Below are 12,672 nucleotides of genomic sequence, written 5' to 3'. Positions count from 1 at the left end.
AATTTAAATACTAAATTTTAAAAATTAATTATTAAAACTTCAAACTTTAAAATTTAAAAATTTAAATACTAAATTTTAAAAATTTAATTATTAAAACTTTAAATTTTAAAATTTAAAAATTTAAATTTTAAAATTTAAAAATTTAAATACTAAATTTTAAAAATTTAATTATTAAAACTTTAAATTTTAAAATTTAAAAATTTAAATACTAAATTTTAAAAATTTAATTATTATAATTTTAAATTTTTAAATTTAAAAATTTAAATACTAAATTTTAAAAATTTCATTATTGAAACTTTATATTTTAAAATTTAAAAATTTAAATACTAAATTTTAAAAATTTAATTATTAAAACTTTAAATTTTAAAATTTAAAAATTTAAATACTAAATTTTAAAAATTTAACTATTAAAACTTTAAATTTTAAAGTTTAAAATTTTAAATAATAAATTTTAAAACATTAATTATTAAAATTTAAATTTTAAAATTTAAAAATTTAAATACTAAATTTTAAAAATTTAATTATTAAAACTTTAAATTTTAAAATTTAAAAATTTAAATACAAATTTTAAAAATTTAATTATTAAAACTTTAAATTTTAAAATTTAAAAATTTAAATGCTAAATTTTAAAAATTTAATTATTAAAACTTTAAATTTTAAAGTTTAAAATTTTAAACAGTAAATTTTAAAACTTTAATTATTCAAATTTAAAGTTTAAAATTTAAAAATTTAAATACTAAATTTTAAAACTTTAAATATTAAATCTTTAAATTTTAAAATTTAAGTATTTAAATACTAAATTTTAAAAATTTAATTATTATAATTTTAAATTTTAAAATTTAAAAATTTAAATTTTAAAATTTAAATACTACATTTTAAAAATTTAATTATTAAAACTTTAAATTTTAAAATTAAAAAATTTAAATACTAAATTTTATAAATTTAATTATTATAACTTTAAATTTTAAAATTTAAAAATTTAAATATTAAATTTTAAAAATTTAATTATTAAAATCTTAAATTTTAAAATTTAAAAATTTAAATTTTAAAATTTAAATACTAAATTTTAAATATTTAATTATTATAAATTTAAATTTTAAAATTTAAAAATTTAAATTTTAAAATTTAAAAATTTAAATAATAAATTTTAAAAATTTAAATATTAAAACTTTAAATTTTAAAATTTAAAAATTTAAATACTAAATTCTAAAAATTTAATTATTAAAACTTTAAATTTTAAAATTTAAAAATTTAAATACTAAATTTTAAAAATTTAATTATTAAATTTTTAAATTTAAAAATTTAAATACTAAATTTTAAAAATTTAATTATTAAAACTTTAAATTTGAAAATTTAAAAATTTAAATTCTAAATATTAAAAATTTAATTATTAAAACCTTAAATTTTAAAATTTAAAAATTTAAATACTAAATTTTAAAAATTTAATTATTAAAACTTTAAATTTTAAAATTTAAAAATTTAAATACAAATTTTAAAAATTTAATTATTAAAACTTTAAATTTTAAAATTTAAAAATTTAAATACTAAATTTTAAAAATTTAATTATTAAAACTTTAAATTTTAAAATTTAAAAATTTAAATACTAAATTTTAAAAATTTAATTATTAAATATTTAAATTTAAAAATTTAAATACTAAATTTTAAAAATTTAATTATTAAAACTTTAAATTTGAAAATTTAAAAATTTAAATTCTAAATATTAAAAATTTAATTATTAAAACCTTAAATTTTAAAATTTAAAAATTTAAATACTAAATTTTAAAAATTTAATTATTAAAACTTTAAATTTTAAAATTTAAAAATTTAAATACAAATTTTAAAAATTTAATTATTAAAACTTTAAATTTTAAAATTTAAAAATTTAAATTTTAAAATTTAAAAATTTAAATACTAAATTTTAAAAATTTAATTATTAAAACTTTAAATTTTAAAATTTAAAAATTTAAATACTAAATTTTAAAAATTTAATTATTAAAACTTTAAATTTTAAAATTTAAAAATTTAAATACAAATTTTAAAAATTTAATTATTAAAACTTTAAATTTTAAAATTTAAAAATTTAAATACTAAATTTTAAAAATTTAATTATTAAAACTTTAAATTTTAAAATTTAAAAATTTAAATACAAATTTTAAAAATTTAATTATTAAAACTTTAAATTTTAAAATTTAAAAATTTAAATACTAAATTTTAAAAATTTAAATATTAAAACTTTAAATTTTAAAATTTAAAAATTTAAATTCTAAATTCTAAAAATTTAATTATTAAAACTTTAAATTTTAAAATTTAAAAATTTAAATACTAAATTTTAAAAATTTAAATATTAAAACTTTAAATTTTAAAATTTAAAAATTTAAATACTAAATTCTAAAAATTTAATTATTAAAACTTTAAATTTTAAAATATAAAAATTTAAATGCTAAATTTGAAAAATTTAATTATTAAAGTTTTAAATTTAAAAACTTAAATACTAAATTTTAAAAATTTAGTTATTAAAATTTTAAATTTTAAAATTTAAAAATTTAAATTTGAAATTTTAAAAATTTAAATACTAAATTTTAAAAATTTAATTATTAAAATTTAAATTTAAAAATTTATATACTAAATTTTAAAAATTTTATTGTTAAAACTTTAAATTTTAAAATTTAAAAATTTAAATACTAAATTTTAAAAATTTAATTATTAAAACTTTAAATTTTAAAATTTAAAAATTTAAATACAAATTTTAAAATTTTAATTATTAAAACTTTAAATTTTAAAATTTAAAAATTTAAATACTAAATTTTAAAAATTTAATTATTAAAACTTTAAATTTTAAAATTTAAAAATTTAAATACAAATTTTAAAAATTTAATTATTAAAACTTTTAATTTTAAAATTTAAAAATTTAAATACTAAATTTTAAAAATTTAATTATTAAAACTTTAAATTTTAAAATTTAAAAATTTAGATACTAAATTTTAAAACTTTAAATATTAAATCTTTAAATTTTAAAATTTAAATATTTAAATACTAAATATTAAAAATTTAATTATTAAAATTTTAAATTTTAAAATTTAAAAATTTAAATACTAAACTTTAAAACTTTAAATATTAAATCTTTAAATTTTATAATTTAAAAATTTAAATACTAAATTTTAAAAATTTAATTAATAAAATTTTAAATTTTAGAATTTAAAAATTTAAATTTTAAAATTTAAATACTACATTTTAAAAATTTAATTATTAAAACTTTAAATTTTAAAATTTAAAAATTAAATACAAATTTTAAAAATTTAATTATTAAAACTTTAAATTTTAAAATTTAAAAATTTAAATACTAAATTTTAAAAATTTAATTATTAAAACTTTAAATTTTAAAATTTAAAAATTTAAATACTAAATTTTAAAAATTTAATTATTAAAACTTTAAATTTTAAAATTTAAAAATTTAAATACAAATTTTAAAAATTTAATTATTAAAACTTTAAATTTTAAAATTTAAAAATTTAAATACTAAATTTTAAAAATTTAATTATTAAAACTTTAAATTTTAAAATTTAAAAATTTAAATACAAATTTTAAAAATTTAATTATTAAAACTTTAAATTATAAAATTTAAAAATTTAAATACAAATTTTAAAAATTTAATTATTAAAATTTTAAATTTTAAAATTTAAAAATTTAAATTTTAAAATTTAAATACTACATTTTAAAAATTTAATTATTAAAACTTTAAATTTTAAAATTTAAAAATATAAATACTAAATTTTAAAAATTTAATTATTATAACTTTAAAATTTAAAATTTAAAAATTTAAATACTAAATTTTAAAAATTTAATTAATAAAATTTTAAATTTTAGAATTTAAAAATTTAAATTTTAAAATTTAAAAATTTAAATACTAAATTTTAAAAATTTAATTATTAAAACTTTAAATTTTAAAATTTATAAATTTAAATACAAATTTTAAAAATTTAATTATTAAAGCTTTAAATTTTAAAATTTAAAAATTTAAATACTAAATTTTAAAAATTTAATTATTAAAACTTTAAATTTTAAAATTTAAAAATTTAAATACTAAATTTTAATAATTTAATTATTAAAACTTTAAATTTTAAAATTTAAAAATTTAAATACAAATTTTAAAAATTTAATTATTAAAACTTTAAATTTTAAAATTTAAAAATTTAAATACTAAATTTTAAAAATTTAAATATTAAAACTTTAAATTTTAAAATTTAAAAATTTAAATTCTAAATTCTAAAAATTTAATTATTAAAACTTTAAATTTTAAAATTTAAAAATTTAAATACTAAATTTTAAAAATTTAAATATTAAAACTTTAAATTTTAAAATTTAAAAATTTAAATACTAAATTCTAAAAATTTAATTATTAAAACTTTAAATTTTAAAATATAAAAATTTAAATGCTAAATTTCAAAAATTTAATTACTAAAGTTTTAAATATAAAAACTTAAATACTAAATTTTAAAAATTTAGTTATTAAAATTTTAAATTTTAAAATTTAAAAATTTAAATTTGAAATTTTAAAAATTTAAATACTAAATTTTAAAAATTTAATTATTAAAATTTAAATTTAAAAATTTATATACTAAATTTTAAAAATTTTATTGTTAAAACTTTAAATTTTAAAATTTAAAAATTTAAATACTAAATTTTAAAAATTTAATTATTAAAACTTTAAATTTTAAAATTTAAAAATTTAAATACAAATTTTAAAAATTTAATTATTAAAACTTTATATTTTAAAATTTAAAAATTTAAATACTAAATTTTAAAAATTTAATTATTAAAACTTTAAATTTTAAAATTTAAAAATTTAAATACTAAATTTTAAAACTTTAAATATTAAATCTTTAAATTTTAAAATTTAAATATTTAAATACTAAATTTTAAAAATTTAATTATTAAAATTTTAAATTTTAAAATTTAAAAATTTAAATACTAAACTTTAAAACTTTAAATATTAAATCTTTAAATTTTAAAATTTAAATATTTAAATACTAAATTTTTAAAATTTAAATATTAAAATTTTAAATTTTAAAATTTAAAAATTTAAATTTTAAAATTTAAATACTAAATTTTAAATATTTAATTATTATAAATTTAAATTTTAAAATTTAAAAATTTAAATAATAAATTTTAAAAATTTAAATATTAAAACTTTAAATTTTAAAATTTAAAAATTTAAATAATAAATTCTAAAAATTTAATTATTAAAACTTTAAATTTTAAAATTTAAAAATTTAAATACTAAATTTTAAAAATTAAATTATTAAAGTTTTAAATTTAAAAATTTAAATACTAAATTTTAAAAATTTAACTATTAAAACTTTAAATTTTAAAGTTTAAAATTTTAAATAATAAATTTTAAAACATTAATTATTAAAATTTAAATTTTAAAATTTAAAAATTTAAATACTAAATTTTAAAAATTTAATTATTAAAACTTTAAATTTTAAAATTTAAAAATTTAAATACAAATTTTAAAAATTTAATTATTAAAACTTTAAATTTTAAAATTTAAAAATTTAAATACTAAATTTTAAAAATTTAATTATTAAAACTTTAAATGTTAAAGTTTAAAATTTTAAACAGGAAATTTTAAAACTTTAATTATTAAAATTTAAAGTTTAAAATTTAAAAATTTAAATACTAAATTTTAAAACTTTAAATATTAAATCTTTAAATTTTAAAATTTAAGTATTTTAATACTAAATTTTAAAAATTTAATTATTATAATTTTAAATTTTAAAATTTAAAAATTTAAATTTTAAAATTTAAATACTACATTTTAAAAATTTAATTATTAAAACTTTAAATTTTAAAATTAAAAAATTTAAACACTAAATTTTATAAATTTAATTATTATAACTTTAAATTTTAAAATTTAAAAATTTAAATATTAAATTTTAAAAATTTAATTATTAAAATCTTAAATTTTAAAATTTAAAAATTTAAATTTTAAAATTTAAATATTAAATTTTAATAATTTAATTATTAAAACTTTAAACTTTAAAATTTAAAAATTTAAATACTAAATTTTAAAAATTTAATTATTAAAACTTTAAATTTTAAAATTTATAAATTTAAATACAAATTTTAAAAATTTAATTATTAAAACTTTAAATTTTAAAATTTAAAAATTTAAATACTAAATTTTAAAAATTTAATTATTAAAATTTTAAATTTTAAAATTTAAAAATTTAAATTTTAAAATTTAAATACTAAATTTTAAAAATTAATTATTAAAACTTCAAACTTTAAAATTTAAAAATTTAAACACTAAATTTTAAAAATTTAATTATTAAAACTTTAAATTTTAAAATTTAAAAATTTAAATTTTAAAATTTAAATACTAAATTTTAAAAATTAATTATTAAAACTTCAAACTTTAAAATTTAAAAATTTAAATACTAAATTTTAAAAATTTAATTATTGAAATTTTAAATTGTAAAATTTGAAAATTTAAATTTTAAAATTTAAAAATTTAAATACTAAATTTTAAAAATTTAATTATTTAAACTTCAAATTTTAAAATTTAAAAATTTAAATACTAAATTTTAAAAATTTAAATATTAAAACTTTAAATTTTAAAATTTAAAAATTTAAATACTAAATTTTTAAAATTTAATTATTAAAGTTTTAAATTTAAAAATTTAAATACTAAATTTTAAAAATTTAATTATTAAAACTTTAAATTTGAAAATTTAAAAATTTAAATACTAAATATTAAAAATTTAATTATTAAAACTTTAAATTTTAAAATTAAAAAATTTAAATACTAAATTTTATAAATTTAATTATTATAACTTTAAATTTTAAAATTTAAATACTAAATTTTAAATATTTAATTATTATAAATTTAAATTTTAAAATTTAAAAATTTAAATAATAAATTTTAAAAATTTAAATATTAAAACTTTAAATTTTAATATTTAAAAATTTAAATACTAAATTCTAAAAATTTAATTATTAAAACTTTAAATTTTAAAATTTAAAAATTTAAATACTAAATTTTAAAAATTTAATTATTAAAGTTTTAAATTTAAAAATTTAAATACTAAATTTTAAAAATTTAATTATTAAAACTTTAAATTTGAAAATTTAAAAATTTAAATACTAAATATTAAAAATTTAATTATTAAAACTTTAAATTTTAAAATTTAAAAATTTAAATACTAAATTTTAAAAATTTAATTATTAAAACTTTAAATTTTAAAATTTAAAAATTTAAATACAAATTTTAAAAATTTATTTATTAAAACTTTAAATTTTAAAATTTAAAAATTTAAATATTAAAATTTAAAAATTTAAATACTAAATTTTAAAAATTTAACTATTAAAACTTTAAATTTTAAAATTTAAAAATTTAAATACTAAATTTTAAAAATTTAATTATTAAAACTTTAAATTTTAAAATTTAAAAATTTAAATAAAAATTTTAAAAATTTAATTATTAAAACTTTAAATTTTAAAATTTAAAAATTTAAATACTAAATTTTAATAATTTAATTATTAAAACTTTAAATTTTAAAATTTAAAAATTTAAATACAAATTTTAAAAATTTAATTATTAAAACTTTAAATTTTAAAATTTAAAAATTTAAATACTAAATTTTAAAAATTTAAATATTAAAACTTTAAATTTTAAAATTTAAAAATTTAAATTCTAAATTCTAAAAATTTAATTATTAAAACTTTAAATTTTAAAATTTAAAAATTTAAATACTAAATTTTAAAAATTTAAATATTAAAACTTTAAATTTTAAAATTTAAAAATTTAAATACTAAATTCTAAAAATTTAATAATTAAAACTTTAAATTTTAAAATATAAAAATTTAAATGCTAAATTTCAAAAATTTAATTATTAAAGTTTTAAATTTAAAAACTTAAATACTAAATTTTAAAAATTTAATTATTAAAATTTTAAATTTTAAAATTTAAAAATTTAAATTTGAAATTTTAAAAATTTAAATACTAAATTTTAAAAATTTAATTATTAAAATTTAAATTTAAAAATTTATATACTAAATTTTAAAAATTTTATTGTTAAAACTTTAAATTTTAAAATTTAAAAATTTAAATACTAAATTTTAAAAATTTAATTATTAAAACTTTAAATTTTAAAATTTAAAAATTTAAATACAAATTTTAAAAATTTAATTATTAAAACTTTAAATTTTAAAATTTAAAAATTTAAATACTAAATTTTAAAAATTTAATTATTAAAACTTTAAATTTTAAAATTTAAAAATTTAAATACTAAATTTTAAAACTTTAAATATTAAATCTTTAAATTTTAAAATTTAAATATTTAAATACTAAATTTTAAAAATTTAATTATTAAAATTTTAAATTTTAAAATTTAAAAATTTAAATACTAAACTTTAAAACTTTAAATATTAAATCTTTAAATTTTAAAATTTAAATATTTAAATACTAAATTTTTAAAATTTAATTATTAAAATTTTAAATTTTAAAATTTAAAAATTTAAATTTTAAAATTTAAATACTAAATTTTAAATATTTAATTATTATAAATTTAAATTTTAAAATTTAAAAATTTAAATAATAAATTTTAAAAATTTAAATATTAAAACTTTAAATTTTAAAATTTAAAAATTTAAATACTAAATTCTAAAAATTTAATTATTAAAACTTTAAATTTTAAAATTTAAAAATTTAAATACTAAATTTTAAAAATTAAATTATTAAAGTTTTAAATTTAAAAATTTAAATACTAAATTTTAAAAATTTAACTATTAAAACTTTAAATTTTAAAGTTTAAAATTTTAAATAATAAATTTTAAAACATTAATTATTAAAATTTAAATTTTAAAATTTAAAAATTTAAATACTAAATTTTAAAAATTTAATTATTAAAACTTTAAATTTTAAAATTTAAAAATTTAATTACAAATTTTAAAAATTTAATTATTAAAACTTTAAATTTTAAAATTTAAAAATTTAAATACTAAATTTTAAAAATTTAATTATTAAAACTTTAAATTTTAAAGTTTAAAATTTTAAACAGGAAATTTTAAAACTTTAATTATTAAAATTTAAAGTTTAAAATTTAAAAATTTAAATACTAAATTTTAAAACTTTAAATATTAAATCTTTAAATTTTAAAATTTAAGTATTTTAATACTAAATTTTAAAAATTTAATTATTATAATTTTAAATTTTAAAATTTAAAAATTTAAATTTTAAAATTTAAATACTACATTTTAAAAATTTAATTATTAAAACTTTAAATTTTAAAATTAAAAAATTTAAACACTAAATTTTATAAATTTAATTATTATAACTTTAAATTTTAAAATTTAAAAATTTAAATATTAAATTTTAAAAATTTAATTATTAAAATCTTAAATTTTAAAATTTAAAAATTTAAATTTTAAAATTTAAATACTAAATTTTAATAATTTAATTATTAAAACTTTAAACTTTAAAATTTAAAAATTTAAATACTAAATTTTAAAAATTTAATTATTAAAACTTTAAATTTTAAAATTTATAAATTTAAATACAAATTTTAAAAATTTAATTATTAAAACTTTAAATTTTAAAATTTAAAAATTTAAATACTAAATTTTAAAAATTTAATTATTAAAATTTTAAATTTTAAAATTTAAAAATTTAAATTTTAAAATTTAAATACTAAATTTTAAAAATTAATTATTAAAACTTCAAACTTTAAAATTTAAAAATTTAAACACTAAATTTTAAAAATTTAATTATTAAAACTTTAAATTTTAAAATTTAAAAATTTAAATTTTAAAATTTAAATACTCAATTTTAAAAATTAATTATTAAAACTTCAAACTTTAAAATTTAAAAATTTAAATACTAAATTTTAAAAATTTAATTATTGAAATTTTAAATTGTAAAATTTGAAAATTTAAATTTTAAAATTTAAAAATTTAAATACTAAATTTTAAAAATTTAATTATTTAAACTTCAAATTTTAAAATTTAAAAATTTAAATACTAAATTTTAAAAATTTAAATATTAAAACTTTAAATTTTAAAATTTAAAAATTTAAATACTAAATTCTAAAAATTTAATTATTAAAACTTTAAATTTTAAAATATAAAAATTTAAATACTAAATTTTAAAAATTTAATTATTAAAGTTTTAAATTTAAAAACTTAAATACTAAATTTTAAAAATTTAGTTATTAAAATTTTAAATTTTAAAATTTAAAAATTTAAATTTTAAATTTTAAAAATTTAATTATTAAAATTTAAATTTAAAAATTTAAATACTAAATTTTAAAAATTTAATTGTTAAAACTTTAAATTTTAAAATTTAAAAATTTAAATACTAAATTTTAAAAATTTAATTATTAAAACTTTAAATTTTAAAATTTAAAAATTTAAATAAAAATTTTAAAAATTTAATTATTAAAACTTTAAATTTTAAAATTTAAAAATTTAAATACTAAATTTTAAAAATTTAATTATTAAAACTTTAAATTTTAAAATTTAAAAATTTAAATACAAATGTTAAAAATTTAATTATTAAAACTTTTAATTTTAAAATTTAAAAATTTAAATACTGAATTTTAAAAATTTAATTATTAAAACTTTAAATTTTAAAATTTAAAAATTTAAATCCTAAATTTTAAAAATTTAATTATTAAAATTTTAAATTTTAAAATTTAAAAATTTAAATTTTAAAATTTAAATACTAAATTTTAAAAATTAATTATTAAAACTTCAAACTTTAAAATTTAAAAATTTAAACACTAAATTTTAAAAATTTAATTATTAAAACTTTAAATTTTAAAATTTAAAAATTTAAATTTTAAAATTTAAATACTAAATTTTAAAAATTAATTATTAAAACTTCAAACTTTAAAATTTAAAAATTTAAATACTAAATTTTAAAAATTTAATTATTGAAATTTTAAATTGTAAAATTTGAAATTTTAAATTGTAAAATTTGAAAATTTAAATTTTAAAATTTAAAAATTTAAATACTAAATTTTAAAAATTTAATTATTAAAGTTTTAAATTTAAAAATTTAAATACTAAATTTTAAAAATTTAATTATTAAAACTTTAAATTTGAAAATTTAAAAATTTAAATACTAAATATTAAAAATTTAATTATTAAAACTTTAAATTTTAAAATTTAAAAATTTAAATACTAAATTTTAAAAATTTAATTATTAAAACTTTAAATTTTAAAATTTAAAAATTTAAATACAAATTTTAAAAATTTATTTATTAAAACTTTAAATTTTAAAATTTAAAAATTTAATTACAAATTTTAAAAATTTAATTATTAAAACTTTAAATTTTAAAATTTAAAAATTTAATTACAAATTTTAAAAATTTAATTATTAAAACTTTAAATTTTAAAATTTAAAAATTTAAATACTAAATTTTAAAAATTTAATTATTAAAACTTTAAATTTTAAAGTTTAAAATTTTAAACAGGAAATTTTAAAACTTTAATTATTAAAATTTAAAGTTTAAAATTTAAAAATTTAAATACTAAATTTTAAAACTTTAAATATTAAATCTTTAAATTTTAAAATTTAAGTATTTTAATACTAAATTTTAAAAATTTAATTATTATAATTTTAAATTTTAAAATTTAAAAATTTAAATTTTAAAATTTAAATACTACATTTTAAAAATTTAATTATTAAAACTTTAAATTTTAAAATTAAAAAATTTAAACACTAAATTTTATAAATTTAATTATTATAACTTTAAATTTTAAAATTTAAAAATTTAAATATTAAATTTTAAAAATTTAATTATTAAAATCTTAAATTTTAAAATTTAAAAATTTAAATTTTAAAATTTAAATACTAAATTTTAATAATTTAATTATTAAAACTTTAAACTTTAAAATTTAAAAATTTAAATACTAAATTTTAAAAATTTAATTATTAAAACTTTAAATTTTAAAATTTATAAATTTAAATACAAATTTTAAAAATTTAATTATTAAAACTTTAAATTTTAAAATTTAAAAATTTAAATACTAAATTTTAAAAATTTAATTATTAAAATTTTAAATTTTAAAATTTAAAAATTTAAATTTTAAAATTTAAATACTAAATTTTAAAAATTAATTATTAAAACTTCAAACTTTAAAATTTAAAAATTTAAACACTAAATTTTAAAAATTTAATTATTAAAACTTTAAATTTTAAAATTTAAAAATTTAAATTTTAAAATTTAAATACTCAATTTTAAAAATTAATTATTAAAACTTCAAACTTTAAAATTTAAAAATTTAAATACTAAATTTTAAAAATTTAATTATTGAAATTTTAAATTGTAAAATTTGAAAATTTAAATTTTAAAATTTAAAAATTTAAATACTAAATTTTAAAAATTTAATTATTTAAACTTCAAATTTTAAAATTTAAAAATTTAAATACTAAATTTTAAAAATTTAAATATTAAAACTTTAAATTTTAAAATTTAAAAATTTAAATACTAAATTCTAAAAATTTAATTATTAAAACTTTAAATTTTAAAATATAAAAATTTAAATACTAAATTTTAAAAATTTAATTATTAAAGTTTTAAATTTAAAAACTTAAATACTAAATTTTAAAAATTTAGTTATTAAAATTTTAAATTTTAAAATTTAAAAATTTAAATTTTAAATTTT

Source organism: Aethina tumida, chromosome 2 (genome assembly GCF_024364675.1).
Source record: "Aethina tumida isolate Nest 87 chromosome 2, icAetTumi1.1, whole genome shotgun sequence".
In the NCBI taxonomy this organism is placed as follows: Eukaryota; Metazoa; Arthropoda; class Insecta; order Coleoptera; family Nitidulidae; genus Aethina; species Aethina tumida.
The sequence above is the reverse complement of the archived record's forward strand: the minus strand, read 5'-3'. Positions refer to the sequence as shown.